Source organism: Ochotona curzoniae, unplaced genomic scaffold (genome assembly GCF_017591425.1).
Source record: "Ochotona curzoniae isolate NIBS_2020 unplaced genomic scaffold, NIBS_Ocur_1.0 scaffold_4506, whole genome shotgun sequence".
In the NCBI taxonomy this organism is placed as follows: Eukaryota; Metazoa; Chordata; class Mammalia; order Lagomorpha; family Ochotonidae; genus Ochotona; species Ochotona curzoniae.
Window position 1 is genome coordinate 69029255 of NW_024467119.1, and position 24333 is coordinate 69053587.

At 40.0% G+C, this 24333-nt stretch overlaps 1 protein-coding gene across 1 annotated transcript in view; it reads right to left on the bottom strand.

The window, feature by feature from the left end:
* RNF150 (ring finger protein 150) overlaps positions 1–24333 on the bottom strand; it is a 234524-nt gene that overhangs the window by 16226 nt on the left and 193965 nt on the right. The gene's annotated exons all lie outside the window — the stretch shown is intronic.

A 24333-nucleotide genomic window follows, 5' to 3' on the forward strand; every position in this document is an offset into this window, starting at 1 on the left:
GATCCTTCTCTATCTCCCTCCTCTTCCTCCCTGGTCTCATCTATTTATGTACTTGGTAATCATTTGGCCTCACATTTCTGTCCTCTTCAATACAACCACTGCAATCTCCATGAGTTCAAGACGACCATGGGATTCCTCAGCACAAAGAGAAGAGAGAATTGTAACAGGCTCTGAGTGGATATTCATTGAATGAATACTGTTATACTTAAGCTTTTGGTTTTAGTAAAAGCAAAATAAAAACAACACATACACCAAATCCTTTTTAAATTTCATTTCTAGTTTCATGCTTGCAACATATCAACTACCATTAGGCACGGATAGGTATCTTTACAGGATATTTTATATGAATGTGTGTGAGCAGGTAATAAATGAATCCATAAGCCGCTTAGATACTGTTTTGTGTATTTTAAATATAAACAGGCTAATGTGTATGTAGTTCTATCTTTTCCTATTAATCTTTTAAGCTTTAATCACATTATATATTTAATTACTGTTGACTACCATTAAGCAACTATAGAATCTAAGAACAGGTTATATTTTATTTGCCCTGTTCCTAAAAGATGGACAATTAGGCTATATTTTTTGTTGTTATAGCAAGAATTCCTTGTTCTCATGTTATGGTCTGAATGCTTGTGCTTCCCCAGAGTGATATACTGAAACCCCACTTTATGTGTTGTGATGCTTTCAGGAGGTGGACTTGGAGAGATAACTAACTTTAGATGAGTTAATGAGGTTGGGATAAGTGTCTTTGTAACAAAGACTGGAGCTCCCTCTCTCATTCTACTATGTGAGGAACAGTGAGATGCCAGTCATTTGCTAGCCAGGATGCCAACCACATGGACACCCTGATCTTAGAGTCTTCATTCTTCAGCACCATAAAAGCCAGATGTGTGCTGTTCCAGCCACCCAGACAATGGCAGTTTCTGACGGCAACCAGAGCATACAAACGCCATGTATTTTTCAGCAGTTCTCCTCGGGTGTTCGTTTTCTTCTCCTTCCCTAGCTTTCAGAGCTGAGAAGACAAAATTACTTGCTGCTCAGGGGAAAAGGGCAGTATGAGGAGTTTAATAAAGCAGCTCCCAGATGCTATCATTTGCTTCAGCTCTCCAGAAAATAAATGTCAAATTAATAAAAGAAATGAAGAGGTGTAAAGTACTGTTTTTAGTCACTGGTCTCACAAGCTTAATTATAACAGCTGGTCTCCCGTGTCATTTGTCATTGTGTTTCATGTCTATGGCAGGGGGCCAGGGATGAGGGAGGGGCAGGTGCGTAACAACACTGGTAAAAAATGTGGAGGGGAGACTTGGTCCAGAACTGTTCCAACGCTTCCTGACAGCTGTAACTGTTATGAACTTCTCACCATTTCCTCTGTACATGCGCTTTCATTTTCAATGCTCTTTCACATATCTGAGCCTAGGAAACGGCAGGCTGCTTCAACCTCACAAAAGCAACAGCATTCCCTCAAAACTCTGGAACAGCCAGTGTGTGGAAGAAATAGGATTTGAACCTGTATTTCCTGCTGTTACTCAATTGGGTTTCATGATATTCCATGAAGACCCAGGGCTCCCCAGAAGTACCCCCAAGGGTTGCTGTATGAAGCAATGGTGGCATTGAGCAATGGTGGATGATGACGGTGATGAACCGAAGGTCACAAAGCTAACTGGAAAATAGCTGAAATGGTTCTTTCTAAACTCAACCATTTCTCCTCCCTCCTTAGTACAGAATGCAGCTATATATAGAGGCAGACAACTAATTAATAGGGTACACAATCTTTGTTGAAACCATTTGTTAAAGCAACTCACTCACTTCACTAATTTGATCTGCATATCCTTTGCCGATCTGATCTTTATTTCCTGGAAAGTTAGAACACAACACAACAACACAAGCATCTGGAAGTTAAAATTAGCTTCACCAACTCTCTCTTCTTAGGATGATGTCATAAAAGGCTGCTTCACCTGACCCTTTGCCAGACTTTCCAGGTCTATAGTAGCTAGAAAACCCAAACAGTTTAAACTTGTTACTTTACCATGCTTGAATTACACACAAATGTTGGGTTTGAGAAAGATGTTTGCGATTAGAAACCATATAAAGGGAAGACTGGCCAATCCAGGCCGTCCACTTGGTGGCAGTGTGCCATACTGCCACTGTATAGCAAGTCAGTTCTGGGCTCCAAGTGGTTTGTCCCCCCCAGTCCTGCAAGTTCCTTTCCACTGGGGAGGTGTACAGTCAAGGAAGTGAGTCCTAAAGACCTAAGTCTAGGGGCAGTGCTGCACATTGTCTTTCCCTCTTGGTCTAGAGGGCACTTCTAACTTCACAGTATCCTGGATTCCTGATGACTAGCTCTGCCTTTACTTATACAAATATTCTATCCTTGGACTGATGGGTATTTTCTCTTATAATTGGAGCAGACTGTAAACTCTTAAAGGGCAGTGACTTATTTCATATAGATAGTTCCACATAAAAGAATTGCAATGATTCCTACTTCAATGCATTGAATAAGTAAATGGAAAAATGTGAAGAAACCATGTTGATTTTTATAAAGATTAAAAATTGGGGCTGTGGGACATCTATAGTCTTGGCTTCAATACTATGTGGAGTGCATCAAGGTTAAGTAAAACAAGCTTTGGCCCACATGAAACCCTAGCACTTTATTTGTTAATTTTTTAATTTTGAATTTTTGGATTTTATGGTACAATTTCACAGAGACTGGGATTCCAACCCCCACCCCCCAAAACTCTCACTTCCTGACAGATTTTCCCCATGTTGCTACAATAGTTAGTCCTTTATAAGGAGTCATGACTCCATTTATTAACAGACTTGGTATCTTATTTCTGCTCTTTCCAATCCCCCAATCTGACTACGTACCTTCTAAGACTATTTTCTGCTTTCTTATTTTTCTCCAACGCTTTTGGAATCATTGTTAGCTCCTGCCTGAGATTGGTGGCCACCTGTGTGGAGTTCCTCATTGCTGGTAGTGGTCAAGTATGACTAAGGCTTGTTAAGCTTAAAAAATGAAGAGGTGAGGACAACTGAGAAAGCATCATTTTATAAGTGAATTATCACAACGGGGTGCACATATATGGGTATAAATACAGAATTAGGAAAAGGACTTAAAAACTTGGTAATTTTTTAGTATTAAAGATGAAAAATTCAAGAAAGAGACATTTTATCCTAATATTCCTAAAAGTCCCTGGAAAAGTACATTAGGAATAATTAAACATGAGGTTATAGTTTTAGCATTTCCTCCATCATTCCTCAACCTCCCCCATCCTGTCTTTTTAAGCAAATGGAAGCGATACAAATCTCTTGTGTAGACGAAGTCTTTAGGAAGTCTGGCAAACTAGGCCCATTTTTAAGAAACAGTACTCGGCCAAGGAACTTCTACTTTGTACACATCTGTTTTACATCTGTGAGAAACCACATTCCTTCAGAGAAGGAGCGAGTTCATCCTAGCTCAAAATAGGCATTAATAAAAACTATACTAAATCACTGACATCTTTGGCAAAACAGGCTTGTTTCATGAAGCTAACTTTCAGATTAATGGTGGCTTGCCAGAGATTTGGAGAGTGTATTGTAATCTCTTCTTTTCCCAGTTAGTCTTAATGTTTATGACCTCTTCAGATTCCAAGTTTTCATTGCTTTTTTTTTTAAAAGAACCTTATTGCTGCTATTTGAGAGGGGCGAGTGTGATATCTAATGTTTACAATAATGAATCTTCTCTCTCTTTTTTAACCCCATGAATATTTAGGGCAAATAATCCTAAACATTTGTCTATTATAGAGTTCCTGCCTCACACCCTTTGGTTGTTGCATTTATCAAATTGCCAATGGTTTCCCATTATCATATAATCAATGCAAATTTTGAGCTTGCATTTTTAAAAAAGATAACTGCAGTCACAAACATAGCAATATTCCAAACAGTAGGTGCTCTATTGTTACTAGACCTTAATGTACAGTCTTGAATTTTTTCCAGCTTGCAAATATTTGGTATTATTTAATAGAAGAGCAGCTGCCTGAGTCTATTTCTAGGTTCCTATAATGTGGGATATTTTGCTAGAGATGGTAACTATGGTGCAGTGTGATGAAAAATCCATAAATCCCCAAATCACATCTGAGGTTCTCATCTGGTACTGAGCTGCCTGGGTCTCCATGGATACCAAGGGAGCATCAACAATTCAAGGGACTCTGTCACTCCCCTGGGGGAATCTGCAAGCCTGGCTAAAAGCCAAGAGGAACTTTGAGAATTTTACTTTTGCAAAATCTGTTCATTAATCCCTCTGAGACTAAGTCCCAAGTCACTTTTGGTTTTCTTCTATTCCAGTGAAAAGAAAATTTCCTTGAGAAGGCCAGGGAGAGCTGATAGGGATTTCTGAGGCTGCCTGAACACTTTTCCTTTAAAACTCCATAATTCTACTACCAGAAATGTATATATTTTTCTAATTTTATGGCTGCATTTTGGAGATTGGGTTTCTCTAGGAAGAGGATGCATATTTAGACAGTGAGAAAACTCTGAATGAGCATGTCATAATCATAAATTTGCAGTAATAGAAAGTCGCAGTCCCAGCAATATGCTTTGGAAGACAAAAACATATTTGATTCTAACACATCAGATATGTGTGTGCTTCAAAAAGTTCATTACAAATGCAACTAAAATCGCAAGTTTATTGTGATGCAAAGAAACTGAAATCCATGCATGCAAGAGATATTCAAAAATGTTCATGGAAATGTATTATGAAAAAGTATACATGGATTCCAAACATTCTTCGCACCAAAATAAGCTAATCTTTTAATTTGCATATTTTTGCATAACTATATGGGATTCTTGAATAACTATATATAAATATACATCTACATGAAGAGAACTAATCCATGAGTTTTTATGTTTCATAATTGTTCCCTAAGATGGAAAAATAAATATGAAGAAAGAACCTGGACTTCTGTTACTTCTTTCCAATCTCAAGCCCTCAGAACCCATTTTTTACAGAATTCCTTTTGTGGAAGCTCATGCTGCTTAGCAGTTACCAGCTTATTAGTTCTTCATGTCAGATCTTGGCTGCTATGAAACCAAGGAACTATACGATGAAACTTGCTGCCTTACTCAATCCTCTCCCCTCTGCAGTAATTAAATTTATGACACCAAAGATTTCTTTCTTTAGAAAAATTATGTTTCTGAGAAATCTGATTGCAATTCTTTTGAAACTCATAGTTTGCTTTTTAATATCTTACGTTTTAAAAGCATTTTCTTTTGTAGAAGGTACCTTGTTCTCTCTCTTCCCGCTTCTCCCTCTTTCTTTTCTCCAGTTGATTTTTCTTGCACTCAAAATATAAATCGATATCTGCACCGCAGCATGTAGGCTATACGTCAGTTCTCAATACCTCACGAGAAAAGGAATAGTCATAACAATAAAAAGGCACCAGCCTTCTGCCCTATTAGCAGTGGTGATGGGCAGAAGTAAAGTCCCATCAATATTGGAAGTAAAATGTAACTTAAAAAAGACCCTCTTGTATGTTTTATCATTTTCTTTTGGGATTTGGATTAATTCTGCAAGGCTACATTAGTCATCTTTACTGCATGTATCAACAGACAGCATGGATCTGTTAGGAAGCATCTAGCCAAAGACTAAGCACACAAAAAGGGACTAATGTGTGCAGGTAAAGTTCTCAAAGCCAAGTCAAGGAAAAAAGAGGTGAAGCTAGTTTGGCTGTAGAGAATGTTCTAACTCTAATGTCCCTATATAAAATTACTATCAGGGTAGACATGTAAAATACAAGTGAACTGCAATGTTTTTCATTACCATAATAAAATACCTGTGTCGGGTTCTCTTAAAAAACAAGAGAGGTTTGCTTAACTGACAGTTTTAGGTTCAAGGGCATGATGTCAGCATCAGTGTGGCTCTAGGGAAGACCTCATGATGGATGACAATTGCAGGGGTGGCCACTTAAGGGAGCCATGACATCACCAGGAGCCATCACAAGGAGACAGAGCAACTGGTATTCCACAATTCCTTCTGAGTGCAAGTCTGTTGAGCTTTTAAAGGCGTCTTTCTATCCTAGGGCTCAAAAGCAAAATTAGGTGCTGGCTCACTTATGGTAACATACTTGTCTTTTTTAAATACTATAGACTTTAGAAAAGTGGAAGAAAACAGGATGAGGCACAAATTTGTCTTATGAGCAATTCTGTTTCTTATGAACTAATCGTAACTATGTTAAAAAGATAAGATTTATTTATTTGAAAGGCAGAGCTACAAAGAGAGGGAGAGATGGAGAGAAATTTCCACTTGCTGGTCCTCTTCCCAAATGGCTATAACAGAAGCCAGTAGGCTAGAGCTTCTTTTGGATTTCCTACTGGGTGCAGAGGCCCAAACCTCATCCGGATCTGTAACATGGTTGGAACATGACCAAGTGCTTGAGCCATGCTCCTCTGCTGTCTTAGGTGCATTAGCAGGGGCTGGACTGGAAATGGAACAACTGGGTCTTGAATTGCACCCATGTTGGATACTGGCATCTCAAGTTTAACCTGCTATGTCACAGTGGTCTCAGCACTACATTTTCATTTCCAAGAGTAATCATGAGAGTTCTAACTAGAAATTTGAAATATTCCTGCTGCATCCTGACTACTGTGACTTAAAGTAGATAGTAATGAAGAACAAACATGCATGTATGTACAGGTATACATGTATGTTATATAAAGGCACAGACATACATGTGTGAGTACTATATGCAAGCATATCACACAGAATCATATACAAGAACATGTATACATATCTACATATACATACCAATTTGTGGGTGCAAGTCTGTATGTACCCCATGATACAACTTTACACCATGGTTTAAATTTTGATTTGCAAACCTAATTTTCTAATTAACTAATTAACTTCTTATTTAAATAACTGGCAGCATTATTATGGTGAGTACTGCTTTTTGTTAAAGATTCATTTTACTGTTCTTGATGCATAGCAGGAGTTTAAGTGCAGCCAACACTTTCTTGTGTTGACAGCTCTGATTAAGAAAGGCATAAGTCTTTATTTATAGAAACGAATGACTTGTTTGATTTAAAAAGTCTGATGGAACTTTAGTCTGTAAATCTGCTAACTGTTCCTTCCTGCTGTGACCACTGGTTACCAGTGAGAGTGTTAACTGAGTATGCTGCTGGCTAATGAGCATACACATGGTTTTAATACCACAATTTACCAATAAGTTTCTTCTTTTTAACCAGAACAGAAAAATTCAAAACATTGATTATAGATTTACTGGCTTCTCTAATTTAGGATGCACGCTTTGGTGAATGCAGGTCACATGTTCTGTCTCAAGAGGCCTGCCATTACTCAGAGCCAGCCAACTGACAATGGCAGGATGCTAGTACTGCTGCATCTGCCCACATTCCCAGGTTGGGCATTCAGGCTTCTTGGTAAAACCTCATCTTAATGAATTATGGGCCCTCAGCTGAAATTTATCAGGAGCATCTGGGGCACCAAATGCAGTTCATAGGCAGACAGTGCCACATGTGACATTAATATGCTGCCCTGGTTTAGAATAATCTCAGAGATTTCCAAGATAATTAATTTATGGTGATTCTGACGGATGAGCTAATGTCCTGGGGGCTTGTGGTGGTGGTAGTAGTGTGTGTGTGTGTGTTGCTCATGTGTATGTATGCACAGGAAGCCTGGCTTGGATCTCACTGTGGGCTCCTGCTCTTTTCGCCTTGGGAGGCATCCAGAGCAAGGAGAAAAGACAGGTTCCCAACCTCCTGGTACTCTCAGGCTTGCCTTGATAGAGTGTAGGGTATCCTAACTAACAAGACCAGATGTGTCCTGGATAGTGGTGGGGAGGAGAGTTCTGACAAATCACTTAAGCACAATATGTTTTCTTTTTTTATTTTCTTTTTTAAAAATTTGTATTATATATATTTTATTTTCTACAGAAGTTTTCCCAGAATTTTTCCCCCCAAAGGCAGTAAGTATCTGTAGTGAGGACCACCACAAAAGAATTCTATAATGAGTGACATCTGTACTATCAAAGGGCTCCTAGTAGATTTTCCCTGTGTGTGTATGGAGGGGGTGGTATAGGGGTGTGGGTAGGATGGTATTTACTGCAAACCTGGAGATGTAAATAAGAGGATGGTGTCAAAATGTCTTCTTCTTCAAATGGCCTCTGTGGGCTGGTGTGCTGGTGTGGTGGGTTAGGGCTCTGCCTGTGATAACAGTATCTCAATTTGCAGGGTTCTAGCTTCTCTGCTTCCTGTCAATGTGTCTGGGAAGACAGTAGAAGATGGTCCTAGTGCCATCCTGGGTCCCTTCCATCCATGTGGGAAACCTGGGTGAGTTCCACACTCCTGGATTTGGCCTGGTCTAGCCTGGTTATTGTGGCCATCTGGGGAATGAACCAGTGGACAGAAGATCTCTTTTCTTCTGTGTCTGTAACCGTGCCTTTCAAATAAATAAATTAAAAAGTCTTAAGAAAACAAATTATCTTTTGAAGTCCAAATTATAAATGCAAGATGAGTATTAGGTTTTGATAAATCTGAAGTTACAGGTCATCATGCTCGAAACACTGCTTAAGATTATTGGTAAAACCACTGTCCAATACAGGCTGCATATTCTTAACCTAAAAATCAAAAATGTTCCAAAATCCAAACTATTTTAAGTGTCCATATGACACCTGAAATAGAAAAGTTCACACCTGGTTTTGTGTGAAGAGTCACAGTCAAATGCAGTCACTCTAAAAATATTGCATGAAATCACCATCAAGCTATGTGCATGAGATCTTCAGGCTATGTGTATGTATACAGGAAACTGATGAGTTTCCTGCTTGGACTTGCATCCCATTCCTTCATTATTTCATTATGTAAATGAAAACAGTATTCCTGTGTTAGCATTATGGCACAGAACACTAAGCCTCTGCTTGCACATGAATAGTGCTTTGAGTCCTGGCTGTTCCAATTCTGATCCAGTTTCTTGTTAATGTGCCAGGAAAGGCAGCGGAACTGGATGCAGTTTCAGCATGCTGGCTTCCACATGGCCCAGTCCTGACCATTGTAGCCATTTAGGGAGGAAACAAGTAGCTGGAAGAGCTCTCCCTCTGTGTCTCTTCCCCTCCCCGTCTCTGTGATTCTGACTTTATAATAAAGATATTATATTTATTATATAAATCATAATAAACAATAAATGTATGTATGCACATCTTTATTTCTTTTATTATATTTATTATGATTTATATCTTTGTTATTATTTATATATCTCCCTCTCTCTATATAAAGAGACTAGGATTCTGAATACTGAAAGAACCTGAAACTCAAAAAGCTTTTGGCTCCAAGCATTCCAGATAAAGTACTCAACCTGTATAACCACTTCAGAACCACATCCAGAAAGGACAACTATGACAGTGTAAGTATTGACACTAACGGGTTGCTGATGGAATCATGTGCTGAACAGTGAAGGTGTTGATGGTTTGAAAACGTTCTCTGCTGCTGGTGTTCCAAGGACAGTCATCATTTCATGTGTCTGGTCATAAAAATTACAGCTAATAACTCAGAAGAACAGCAGTGGCCAGTTTGTGAAAATAATAACTACAAGCAGCACACACAGTTCTGGGTGAGAAACTAACGTATTTCCTGAAGGAAGGGTAAGGTGATGTCTGGGTACATCTCTCTAGGCAGACAGAGAAACGGCCTAGAGCTATTAGGCCTTGAACGAAGGATTCGGAGACTGGCACAGGTGCTTGGTACCTATTTTTTTATATCTAGAGATTTCCACTTACCAGTGGGGACCTGTACAACACATAACTTCAGTAAAGGTGGTACTTGGAGTAGGGACACAGGCATTATTTATGGTTTACTGAATGTCAGGCACATAGCCATGAACTTGATATACACTGATGCATTTAAACTTCACAAGAACTTGAGAGGTAGGCAGGTTTCATTTTCACAATTTGAAGAATAAATTAAGGCACGGATTTGTCAGATAAGTTGAGTGGAACTCTCAAGTAAGTGGCTAGGCCAGGGTGTGAATTCTGCTCTGACTCCAAAGTCACAAGGTTTCTTCAACCTTCTATTGTGTCTCAGCAGGGTTATACTCGTTTACTGTAGGTTAACACAAGACAGCATGAGTTGTGATGATGATGGGTAACAAAAATAAAAAGCTTCATTTAAGCCAGCACTGTTTTCTGTGTATTTGGACTTAGAGCACCACGAGGACATTCATGTGCAGTTAGGCATTCATGTTTTTTTCCTCTGTCCATCTCCCTGTGCTGCCATCTCCTCTGCTCGGTTTCTCTTCATTTCTTTTAATCCTGCTTCTGTCATGCAGCACAATATCAATAATGATAAATAATAAATCACCAGTCCATTTCTGTGAGGCATCAGTCCCCCTTCTCACGACTGGGAGGGGGAAGTGTTTAACACTGTGTTCCTCTGTCCCATGGGAACAGTACCACAGGATCCTTCCTCAAGGACTGGCAATAGAGAGCATAACAGGCTGCAGGCTATGTGCAGTCTGAACAATCTTGGAAGATGCACTTGATCTCTTTATCAGTAGACAAAATACATGCATAAATTCCAGTACAATCTCTTCCACCTTCGAAGTATTAATATTGTTGGCTTCCCTTAAAATTCAACATATTCATCCATTTATGCAGCTAATGGTTGTGGAGTCCAAATATGTGTCAGCAATGGAGCTGGATTTTGGTATGCAAAGGTGAACAGTTACAGCCTAAGCCCTTTGAAGATCTGTAGGTTTAGAGGGGTGAGCAGCAATTTCTCAAGAATTTGGAATTGGAGAAGGCACACCAGATTGTACTTGGACAAGACACTGATTTTGGAGAACAAAGCAGATTGATATACTTAGGATATACACAGCAACTGGCAGGTGGAGAACAAGGGTCAGTGTGCTGAAGTACCAGGTGGCAGTGGTGCAAAAGATCAGGGAGAGACATGTGGATTAGCTAGGTGGAAATTTTAATCCCTAGATAATAAATATGTTTTAAACTAAAGAGTAAGAGAATCAGATTTCTGTGGTGATTTTCAAGGATAGAAAGTGAGGAAAGTCTGAAGATGGAGAGAGCCGACCCAGGGAGGTTGAAATGGTGGCCGTGGTGAAAAGCAAGGTTAAGAGATGACAAGGCATTGAATCACAGCAGTGATAGAAATAAATGGCACAGGAGATATTCAATCAACAGTAAAGAACATGGCTTTGTGGTTGTTTTCTTGTGGAGTGCATCAGAATGGAAAGAACATAGGGTTGCCCAAGTGACTGACTTGAGCAAGTAATTTCTCTGTATAAATGGACACTAAGAATAAACCACCTACGCTAGTATATTGCAAATACAGCATAAGTGTTCTGCACAAAAAGGGGAACACTTAAAAATTTGGTATATATTTGTTGAAGCCAAAGTATGTTATGCAAGGCCATACTTTTCATTGTAGTAGAAAAGCACATTTTTATAAGTATATTAATCTAACATGTCTGTTGAACTAGTGAATTAATTCTTCATGGCAGGTTAACTTCCAATTTTTAAAGAATTATTTACATGTGATGAAAAGAAATGGAGATGGGGAATAGACAGGTGGATGACGATCTCTCATCTGCAAGCCCACATTCTCTAACGCCTATAATGGCTGGAATTGGGCCAGTCTAATGCCAGGAGCTGGGAACTCATTCTAGGTTTTTCACATGAGTGGCTGGAACCGAGTGACTTGAGCTACTGTCGTGGTCTTGCAAGGCACATGGTAGCAGGAGACTGGTGTCAGCAGCAGGGCTGGGAACCAAATGCAGCCATTATAATTTAGGAAGCAGGTGTCTTAATAGGTAGGCTAAATATCTGCCCCTCTTTTTCAATGTTTATTTCACATCAAGAACATCTTTAACAAGACCAATGCCATCTTATCTTTTAGTTGCATTTTTTTTTGTTTTAATAAAAAATTTATTTTTATTGGAAAGTCAGATTTACAGAAAGAAGGACAGAAAGATCTTCCATTCCCTGGTTCACTCCCTAAGCAGCCACAATGGCTGGAGCTCAGCTGAATCGAAGCCAGGAGCCAGGAGCTGCTTCTGGATCTCTCACACAAGTGCAGGGTCTCAAGGCTTTGGGCCATCCTCTACTGCTTTCCTAGGCCATGAACATGGAGTAGGATGGCAAGTGGAACAGCAGGGACACAACCAGCACCCATACAGTATCCCATTTTGCCAGCCCCGCCCCTTCCATCTACCATCCCCCTCCTTTTTTTTTTTTTTTTAAACAAATACAGATTAGGTGTGTGTGGTTAGGGCCAGCGAATCGGGAAGACCTCCATACCCCAAAGCAACTATGGGGTGGTTTGGTTGGGGGAGGGTCCCTGGAGGCCCCAGTGTCTTTCACAGAGCCTTTTCTTTTCCAGTATTCTGTAGTGGTCCTGCTGGGGCAACTGGGTGCTCTCCACCACGGTCCTTGAGAGCACTGAGTGCAGCAGGCTTCCATCTTACAGACTTGTCTTTTAGGAGGCATCTGTTTTCTCCATTTTGCCAAGTGAATTTCCACTCATTCATCATACAAAATTCATTGCCAAATTGTCCACAGTCATCTTTTCTCAATTCTTAGCATCCATGTGGGTTTACACGTTTTGCAAATCCTTTTGTGGATTTGTTATAAAAGAAAAAATGAACAGGACGCATGAAAAGGCAAAATTCACAGCCAAGTAAATGGATTTGAACCTAAAAAACTACAAATAAAAACAAGAAGGAGCCATTCTTAAAGATGAGTAAAACAAACTTTTAGCCACATATATTTTTAAAAAATTTATTTATTTTTATTGCGAAGTCAGATATACAGAGAGGAGGAGAGATACAGAGAGGAAGATCTTCCATCCAATGATTCACTCCCCAAGTGGCTGTAACAACTGGAGCTGAGCCAATCCAAAGCCAGGGGCCAGGAGCTTCTTCTGGGTCTCCCATGCGGGTGCAGGGTCCCAAGGCTTTGGGGTCGTCCTTGACTGCTTTCCCAGGCCACAAGCAGGGAGCTGGATGGGAAGCAGGGCTACCGGGAATAGAAATGGCGCCCATATGGGATCCCGGTGCGTGGAAGGTGAGAACTTTAACCACTACGCTATTGCGCCGGGCCCGACTTTCAGCCATATTATTAAAGATCAGCAGGAGGTTACAACCAATTAAGGTTAGAGATGAAAAAGCTATGACTCCAACTTTCTGCTCTTTACGTGGGTCATGACACTGTTGGTATAGGCAATGGTAGAAAGTCTAATATTTTGTTGTCTAGGTATATTTAGAAGTTTCAGTGGAAGTCTACTCCATAGTAGAGATGCATTCTGTTGATTTTTTTCTGATTCCTGGTACTCTGGTTTCCATTTTATCTTTTGAGTCTGGGGTTACATGTGCATATTTATTCACCTTTACTTTTTCTTGGTTTGTATTTTCAATGGAAGTTGTCTTATACTAGAGCAAACATATATTTATCCTTTTGGAATTGGCTCATTTTACTTAGCATAATGATCCCCAGTTTGTCCCATTTGGTTGCAAATGATAGAAGTTCATTCTTTTTAGTAGCTGAGTAGTATTCCACAGAGTAGATGTACCACAGACTTTTTTTTAATCCAGTCCTTCATTGGGCATCTAGGTTGTTTCCATGTTTTTGCAATTGGTGACTGTGTTGCAATGAATACAGGGGTGCAGGTGGCTTTCTCATGTGTATTTATCAGATATTTTGGATATATTACCAGGAGTGGAGATGCATTAATAAATCATTTATATGAGACATTTTGATTGTCTGTAAGCACCTGATGTTATAAAAGTCCCTTTAAATACTGTTTTTGCTGTATTTCATGGACATTGTTACTTAGATTCTGTTGTTGTATATTTTCTATCTTATATCTTGTTACTGACTTTTTTACGGCTTTTTGTATTTACAGAGATGTATGCTGTGTAATAGTCTATCATATCCAGATGTGAGGATGCAAGGCAGTATGCATCTCTACTTTCATATCAAAGATAGACTCCAATCAAACTGTTAAATACATCTGGACAATGGGATGCCTGTCTCTGCCATTTTCTGTACCTACAATGTCAGGATACACTTAAATGGTAGAACGATGGACTTATGAATGTTTATTAAGGACTATGCATTGCGATAACAGAGTGGAAGTCAGTGCAGGGAGGGATCTTGCAGTGGAGGGGAATTCCAGAGCCTATGAAACTATCTCATTAAAAAAAAATTGGTGGGATTCTAATAGACAACACAGTTAAAGCTTTAAGATCCATCTGCCAAGTGTATCCAGAAATCACAATCAGACTTGAAATGATTCTTTCAACAACAAAATCAGTACTGAGGCCCCTGCATTTTAAATCGCCACTTATGAGCATGTTTTGATTAGATTCAGTCTGGAACAAATGAACTTCTAGGGGTATTTCTTGGTAGGGCACTGGGATTCAGTCATGTGCTTCATGGAATAAAGTGAGAAATCGAATTTAATTCCTCTGCCTCCACTTTTCTCTCTTGGTACAAGAATGTCTCTATTGCGTAAGAAAGTAACAAAGACAGAACAAGATATTTTGGGTGAGTTATGCTTTGAGATCTTGGAAAGAAACAGCAAATAATCCAATGTGTTTTCTCCAGGAGACAGCAGGCCTGGAACCCTTGAAAGATGACACTAAGACTTCTTGTTCCTGCTGCTTTTTAATAATAGATTGCCATTAATTATTAAATTAAACATTCTTTACAAAACATTTTTCCATCTCATATGTCTCATAAAGGAAAGATGTTGACTTCTTAGCATTTGACTTGCTCATCAGTTTAATGAGATTCTTAATAAAACATCCTAAGCTTAAATATTTTGGTAATACATAAAGATTTAAGAGCTTTCAATGAAATGAAGCTACTCGAAGGCGGTTATCATTAATTTCATCTAAATCTACTTGCTAGAGACTTGAGTAGATACATAATTCAACACTAAAATAGGGTTGGGTGGGAGAATGCTTCATTTCTTGATTTGGGACTGAATATGGTATTTGGGCATCAGCATCCTCCTTTATAAAATGGCCATAAAACCAATTCCAAATGATGTCAGGGGGCTGTGTGCTTTTCTTTTTTTTAACCAAAGAAGATGAGGCATTACGCGTGATATATGCTGTAAAAATACAAAGCACCACAAATATGCAAAACAATGTAGATGTAAATTAACAACCTCCAGGTAGCCACATGTACACAAATATATAAACTCAGACTTAACACCCACCACTCTGCTGAAGAAACATAATGTCTTTCTTTTTTCTTTTTTTAGCAATAAGGCTAGAGCAGATTACAGAAAAGTTGCTCCACACACTGTGTGGATTTAAATGTGACACTATCCTAGCTACTATTGTTACAACCTACACTGAAGCTGCATAAGAACCACATGAATTGCGCTTAGGAATACTGAAGAGTAGAGGGCGAAACGTTCTGAGAATGTGTCCACTGAATACAGGAGTTACAGGAAGCCAGCAGGGAACAGACATGGTCCAAGCTCATCTGTGGGGACAGCTTTAGCTGTCTTACCCCACTGATCAGCAGTTCCTTTTATATGGAGATGGGCAGCTGCTGTATCTCCCAATAACCTACAGTCTTAAAGAACATGGCCTGGGAAGAGCAGAGAGGCACTGCTGTTTGCTATGTGGGCTCAGTGGTACTGAAGGGAAGAGTGGCAAGCAGTATTTTCAGGATGCACCCTTTTTGAACCTTTCCTGGTGAAGGTTGGATAAGTGCTAAAAGAACGATTCTAACTTCAATCATGGGATTTATGGGTTTGGAGAGTAGCTTAGAATTCACCAGTTGAAACAACAGCCTAATACAAGTGCAGACAGAATAAGTGACTTGCCAAGGGTTTATGAGCTAATTGGAAGCCAAGCCAGGACTTGATCCCAAATTTCCTGCCTCTGGGCCAGATAATGCTTCCCCTCACAAAGTTCCAGTGATGCTCTGCTAGTTACTCCCTTTTGCTTTGAATCACTGTACATCATGTTTGAAATTGTTTGCCTTATAGAACCCTCAGATGTTGAGTGTTGAAAGCCAATCCTCATGTCAGCCAAAAGACATTTTCAGCTGTCCCTGCTTTCTTGATGTTTGAGCGATGGAATGTATGATTTGCTTTTGAGACGAAATACAAACAGTCGTGTTATCTTATCTACACCTGCACATGCACTGGAAAAATGCTGACCAGCCCACTGCATTTCTTGCCCTCCTGTGCTGCCTCACTGCTGTGATTCATGTGCTGCCTTTCAAAGCCTGGTAAGGGGCAGGTCTGCTAACCAGCTCTTTCCCTAACTCACCCTGTGAATGCTACTTGCTGAGGTGGAGCACATGTCAAAAGCAGGACAGCCTTGTGAGGAATTTATCAAACTGGAGATGGTGCTATCAATACATAACTCAGAACAGCTGAGACAAACTCCCAGCAATGGATGGATTTAATCTTCTGGTGAGTTATTTCATTTCAGTAAGACAAGTTTCTTCCGGGCGGATGGTGTGTGTTGTAGCCAGCCTGAGTGCTTCAAGTGGCAATCTAGCTGTGGTTTCAGTTGATTAATTCTCTCACAGGCTGTTTGTAAACCTGCAGATCATCAATCCTTCCTGTCAACGGTACCAGACACACAATACAGGGAAAGCCCTGCGAGCCCGGGGCTGTGTGGGCTTTCTTGGATTGGCAATTGTTTTTCATTGAAAAGGAATGGTATCACGGAAAACCTTGTGGATTGGAGAGCTGCCATCTGGGTAAATGCAATGATCAAGGCATGGGCATACTGCACAAGTCTTGACTGTTTAGCACAGCTGTCCCTCTAGTGAAGCTGGCATGGAGCTGGGGAGCTGGAGGGCTCAGACACATGGGGTGAAATCGCCCCAAAGGTCTGACACATTCAGGGACATGGAGACAGTTGCTTAGAGCAATGTCACAATCTGCAGTGGCTTCCTGTTGTATAGATGGAGTCCACTGTGGTTTATCTACTTCCAGAAGGGGAGTTGGCAGTAGGGTCTGAAACCTTAAATCCCCGACTGTGATTTTTTTTGTCTTCTATAATGGAATATGCTCACAAATCAAAGCAATCATCTTTGCAGTGCTAATGTGAATCTTATGGGCACCAAGGGAAATCATTCTCATGACTGCTTCCAGCCAATATCCAGAGTCCAGGGCAGCCTCTTAGCCACTTCAGCCTTAAATGCAAGTCAAAAAAGCAGATGTGACTACTCACTCTTGCAGCTCCCTCACACATCTATCTAGACACAAGGTGCTCTATCTAATAGACATGTTCGTTTCTGAATCCACATGTGTGACTTGTAGATGCATAAAAGTCAACAGTTGCCATTTTGTGAATGTAGCAAAATGGAGGTGCACATCTGAACAGAAAGGTGATGTTCATGCCTGCCTTACTCTTCCTCTTCCAATCACACACCCAGAAACACCACCCTTCTTTCTCTTGTATTCATGTCCAGGTTGTGTGGGCACAGAGGACTTAGAGGCATTCAAACATTTTGGAATATGAATGTTCAGAATGCTCTATCAGTTGCTATTGGAAATAAACATGGGACTTAAAAACTGAAATGGATGTTACTTAAAGGCTGATTTGAATACAGATTCAGCAAGGAAAAAAAATCCTAGACTTTAATGCTAAATCCACCAAGTCAAAGGCAGCAAATTGTCCCACGGTCTAATCTCCAGTTTCTGAGTGCACTCTTCGGATGTTTTTTTCATGGGTGGTTTGGACTATATGTCTCTGGAGAGCTGCTGGGTGGCTGCAGTGGTTACTGTCACAGCTGGCACAAAAATGACTGTTTTCTGAGTGACTGCTTTAGCTATGCTTGAACAATTTCTGTCTTGTGAGTGCATTTTTGAAGAGCCTAAGCATACTCTTTTGTTGTTTCCCAAGATAGGCTGATCCTTAGCCAGATTTTTTTTTGTAATTTTGAATACTTTTAAAAACACTTTATTAACACAAAGAGAAAAGCTTTCATGTATTTCCTAGTCACAATGGATGTCTTTCGTGAATTTTCCCAAGTCCATCATGTCGCCACTGGAGTATCTCCCAACCATGTAGGAGATTCTCAGTCATCATGCTGTGAGTTCATTCTTGTATCCAAGGGCCCTAATGAAGGCACAACAAGGACTGGATCTTTGTTATTTGACCATTTCAGGTAATTATAAACAATCATTCTCTTACGGATGGTTGATTGATGAGTTATATCACAGGATCTTATTACAAAAGGTATAGGTAAGCATGACGCGACATAAGATTCACATGTAATATCCCTAGATTTGACATCATATTATTTTATATTGGAGCAGACATAGCCTGCTTGTCTGGTAGAGATGGAAAGTTAACTATGTGGTCCTTGGTAAAGCTGACCAAGGCTTCAGGTATTAACTCAGGTATTAATTCTCTTGCGTTTTCATGGGATGCCACCTCATGGATGGCAGAGAAGCATGAAACAGACTCTTCCCCATTCACTTGCTCTGCTTGTTCCCTGCTTCATTTCTGAGTAGACATATGAAAGGGACCCTGTTGTGCGATCATTGGTTTTTGTTTTAAAGTCACAAATATAGAAAGATAGAGAAAGACAGATAGATATTGTATCTGCTGGTTCACTTCCCAGCAGTGAAAATGGTTGCAACAGCCAGGGCTCAGCCAGGATGAAGTCAGAATCCAGGAATTCTATCTAGATTTGTCACAAGGTGGGTAGGTGCTTGGGCTATCTTTTGCTGCTTTCCCAGGAACATTAGCAGGGAAGTGAAACATCTAGAACACAACCTGGAAGCAATATAGGATGCAGGTGTTGCACCTAGCATCTTAACTTGCTGTGCAGCGAAAGTTGGGCCCTCTCCTGTGATTCTTAAATCTTCTGTCCATTTAGAGGCAATGCAAATTGGACAGAAGGATTGCAAGATGTAGAGATTAGCAGAGACTGCCTAGGAGCAGAGCAACAAGCGGTCAGGGGTCCCTCCCAAGCTCAAGCTTGTAAGGGCTTCTGCAGGGAAACCCCCCAAGGGGACTTGGAAATAGGATCCATGAGGATTCACTCAGCAAAACAGTACTCAAAACTTCAGAAAAGCTGAATTTCTGTGTAAATGCAGGAGTCCTTCCTGTCTGTGATTACAAGACAGAAGGCCAATGGGCCATGTGGCCTCCAAGACTGGCACCTACAGATGACCTGGGAGATGATGGACAGGGCAGGTGTTCCATGAGAGCCCCAGAGTTGGTTATATGGGAGAGTGAGCTGGACTGGGGTCAAATGGGCTCTGTCTCAAAGGAGTTCATGGAAGGATAAGGGAACTTTAAGAATCCGTCTGAAAACTGAAACCAAACTGCTGGTGCACAGGGTTGCAAAAGGCTAATTCTCTCCATCACAGGTCATGAGAGTTGCAAGGAAAGAGCCCAGGAAGAAAACAATTGTGTTGGCCTGATGTTGTTACTTTAAGGGATTTTTGGCATTGTCAGATACCTAAGAGTAAGCAGAAAATCCTAGGCCTTCTGGGCTTTTCATCCAGGGTCAGGAGATTATTGTACCCACCCAACACAATGCAGGTGTCAGTGTGGCCAAAACAATGAAATCATGTCTGTTCAATACATTAGTTACATGGGCCCCCCCCCCCCCCCCCGCGCCCCCCCTCCCCAAATCAGCAGAGATAGGGAAAGCAAAGGAAATTTCCCAGGGGAAATCCCTGCTCCTTTTCATTGCATCTGGCCATGTTTCAGCCTCCACATTTATCCTATGTCTGTGCTGCTTTCTTTTGTGAAGCCTAGAGGCCAAATCTCCTGGCGAACACGACATGCCAGGTGCTCATTACAATGTACTGGGGGAGATCCTTGCTCTGCTCATTGCCCTCTTTGTTCCTCACCATGGTTCCTTCTACTTGGAGACAGAAAGAATGGCAAGAGAGTGGTAATCTACAGGCAGTGCCAGGGACTTGTACTGAGATTCCATAAGTGAAATAAGGAAATGGTGGTGGTATTTACCACCTCCTAGAAAGAGAAATGGAGGTTTCAGATCCTCCTGAGCAGGGCCAGAGTGGCACAGAGCATCATGGGGGAAGGGATTACAATGCCCTTCTCCTTTGTCTCTTGCTTTAGCTTCTTTGTGAAGTCTACAAACACTTTAGGCTGTTTGTTTGCCTGGGTCTCCCTTTGGTCCTACAGAACTATTTCTCCTGTGGAAGCAAGCCAAAAACTGATACTTGGGCTTAGGGAATCAGAATTGTCCATGTCCTCAATGATTGATGTATGACTGTTTATGAAGAACTATACTATAGTAACAATATAGGGGAACTCAGTGGTGGGGGGGGCATGAAAGGGGCTTGGGGAGGGGATAAGGGAAATCCCAGAGTTTATGAAACTGTATTATAAAATGATGATAATAATAAAAAAGAAGTAAAATCAAAACAGAGATAAAAAGGCAAAGTATGTTTTTGGAATTATTAAGCCTACAGATAAAGTCTGGTGAGTGAAAGTCGGACATTCATTCAAATGGTTGCTAGCATTACCGTGGAGGGGAAACACTGTAATTGGGAATTATCACACAAAGTTAGAAAGGGTAGAGAAGTTCTCCCATTGTCAGATTTTTAGTAAATTTGGCTTTCCTTGGCTTTATAAATGCATTCTATCTTTTAAAAGAAGACTTATTACTTTATTTTGAAAGAGTTAGAGAGAGAGAGAGAATGGGAAAGAGTTTTTCTATCCAGTGGATAGATACAATAGCCAGAGCTAGGCCAAACAGAAGCCAGTATCCAGGAACTTTATCAAGGTCTCCCACCTGGGTTCAGGAGCCCAAATGCCTGCACTATCTTCTATTGCTCCACTAGCAATGAGTGGGATTAGAAGTGGAGCAGCTGGACACAAGCCAGTACCCACAGAGGATGCCAGCATCTCAGGCAGAGGCTTTCTCCACTACACTACAGTGCCAGCCCCAGTGCCTTCCTACTCCTTGTCTACCTCCTTTCTTTCCTTTTTGTTTTTCCCATCTTTTCCTGCGAGGTGAGAATGATCCTTTAATGCCAGATTTTCCATCTTAACTACAAAGGCAATCTGTTTCTACCTTCCCTTCAGGAGTCCGAAATGATTCTGTTAGGCACTGGATCACCAGCATCCCAACATTATCTGCCAGAAGTGGAGAGATGAGAGTCAAAGTGGGATATGAACACATTTTGATCTTTCAAGGGATTAGAAGAATGTCAATAATGAATATATAACAAAATGAAAAGTGAGTGAGCAATGGTCGTTTTATTCTCTGGCCACAGAGAAGAGAAGTGTGAGGCTCTGGAGCTAGCCACCCAGTCTGAATTCCAGCTCTGCCTGTCACCAGGTTTTGACCTTGGTATGTTACTCTTGTCTCTCTGACTCCATTCTGCATCAGTAGAGTGAGGATAAAAATAGGGTGATTGTGAGCTAAAACGCAAAACAGACTTCACAGAGTGCCTGGTGCTATGGATTTGTCAGCTACCCTGATTTCTTCCTCGGCTTGTCATTTTCTGGGTTTGGGAGCTTGTGCAGAAGGAAAGGGTAATGTGAAAAAAAGTCATGTCCAACCACTGGCTGTCTCTTTGTGATTTATTGGAAATATTATAGCTCCAGCCATACCATTTTTAGATAGCATTAAGAGTTGGTTACAGGGTTGTTCAGGAAAGCAACTTCTTACTCATTTAATTATACATTTGTGTTTGCTCATTTATTGGTTAAATACCTGTTTGAGGAAGAAACTAGGTGTTTCTCGTCTATCTCTTTTGACTACCAATATGGTCTTGATCTTCTTGTCTCTTTATCTCATCTTTGCCAATAGCATTCATCTGAAATTATCAAGTATTTTTCTCCTGTCATAAACAGAAGGCCACCCCATTTGAAGGCCCTTGATTCAAATTTAAATTGATTATTTTCACCCCATGTCATTCGTTAACCAATCACCTATTGCCTGAAATGACCTGAACACTCTGATAGAATTTTACAACAGAAAAACATTTTGGGGATTATGGATTACACGGATACAAGTCCATGATTTTCTATTTTACTTTTGTATTTATACTGATTTCATTTTGGATATACTTTAATACACATTGAATTGAAATGCTTTCCCGTTTGTCATCTGAAAATTTCCATGGTGTATGAAGCACACACATGTTGCTATGCAGGTCCTGTGAAAATATTATGATACTCAATGGTCAAAATCCCTTGGGATTATCTCATTTGTATTGTATTGTTAAGATTATCAGGAAATAGGCCATAGTGGAACCCTAAGTGATCTTTCAAAAAATATTTATTTATTTGAAAGAGTTAGAGAGAGAAAGTGAGAGAGAAAAAGAGTGAGACAGAGAGAGCTAATTAGTTCATAAATGGCCACAATGACTGGGACCAAAGCCCGGAGCCTGCAACTCCATCTGGGTCTCCCATGTGGGGGCAGGGATCCAAGGACATGAACCATCTTCTACTGCTATCCCAGGCAAACGCACGGTGAGCTGGGATTGACATAATGCCCATATAAGGAAACAGTGTTCCAGATGGTGGCATAACCTACTATGCCACAATGTTGGTTTCCATTTAAAAATTTTTGTTTCAATCTTCCAACAATGAAACTTAATCTTTCTTCATAGAAATACATGCCTATATATTTGGCATAATTTTATAAACTCTTTAAAGATCACAACTGTCTTTAAAAAAGAAGCTAACTGAAAAAGGAAACAGCCCCTAATACTTCAAACTGTTTTTCTGTATTTTTATATTTTCTATATAGTAAGTTATTTTTATTAACAGAATAGAAGCTGTAAAAACTAATGCATACATCTACAAACAACTGATCATTGACAAACAGGCTAAAATTATTTCCCAGTGACAGCAAAGTCTCTTCAACAAATGGTAGTGCAAAACTGAATTTCCACATGCAAGAGTTTGAAACAAGATGCCTGCCTTCTGCCCTATACAAAAATCAGTTCAGAGTGGGCTAAGAATCTAAACTTCAGACCAGAAACCATCAAGTTATTAGAGGGAAACAGAAATCACTGCAAGCCATTGGTTTAAAACCAGCTTCTACATTACAAAGCAAAACACTTAGCAAAGTGAAGAGGAAACAACATGTGAGAAAATATCTGCCAACTGTGCCTTCAGTACAAGGTTAATATCCAGATTACAGAAGGAGCTCAAGGATCTCCAAGACAAAACAAGCTGTTCAGCTAAGACACAGGGAAAGGAAGCAAACAGGCCTTTTAAAAGGCTGAAATACAAACGAGAACTAGACACTTGGAAGAAACCACTCTGGATCACTAGCCATCAGGGAAATGAAAGTGAAAGGCACAATGAGGTATCATGTCACTCCGGTTAGAACGGTTATTATCCCCAAAATCAAAACATAACAGATGCTGGTGAGGTGTTGGAAACAAACATTTTCTAACAGATTGTTGGTAGAAATGCAAATTGGTAAATCATTATGGAAAACAGTAGAGAAATTCCCCAGAAAAGTAAAAATAGGTCTACCTTAGAACCTAGCTATCTCAAACCTGGGAATATATCCAACGGAAATGAAATCTGCAGATGAGAGAGATACCTGCACTCCTATATCTTATAATAGCTCAATTCACAACAGCAAAGACAATCAATCTGAATGTCCATCAACTGATCATTAAATAAAGAACATGTATGTATACACAATGGAATATTATTCAGTCATACAAGGAGTGAATTCCTGACATTTACAAGAAAACAGATAGAATTGGAGATGACTATGTAAATGAAAAAGTCAAACCCAGAAAGTCAAATATCACGTGTATTTGTGGAACTTAATATATACAACAAAAAATTATGTGTATGTCATATCATTGAATGTTTGGTATTTTTAAGCTGACTCAGTCCAGGCAAATGACAAAACACTCATTTTTTCCAAGTGTCACGACCACTGCCGTGAATCCCTCACCTTGTGATACTGATAGCTCTGTTTTCAAGGAAAATGCATATAATGTCTACATTAAAATTGAATATGACCAAATGTTCAAAGAATTATAAAATAAAATGTTAAACAAAGGGCAATACATTTTGTGTTCGAATTGCAATACCCACTTATTCTTTTAAGAATGCAACACATAACAAAGGTAGTACACGACAAACTCATAACCAACATCATGTAGAATTGGGAAAAACTGAAGCATTTCTACCCAAGATCTGAAAGCACATAAGGATGGTCACTCTAAACACTTTTATCCAATATAGTTCTGGAAGTTTCAGCTGGATCCACTGGGTAAGGAAAGGAAACTAAGGGGAAACAAATTGGAAAGGAAGAAGTCAAATTCTTCCTGCTGGCAGATGACATGACTCTTTAGCAGGAGACCAAAAGCCTCTATCATAAACTAACCTGC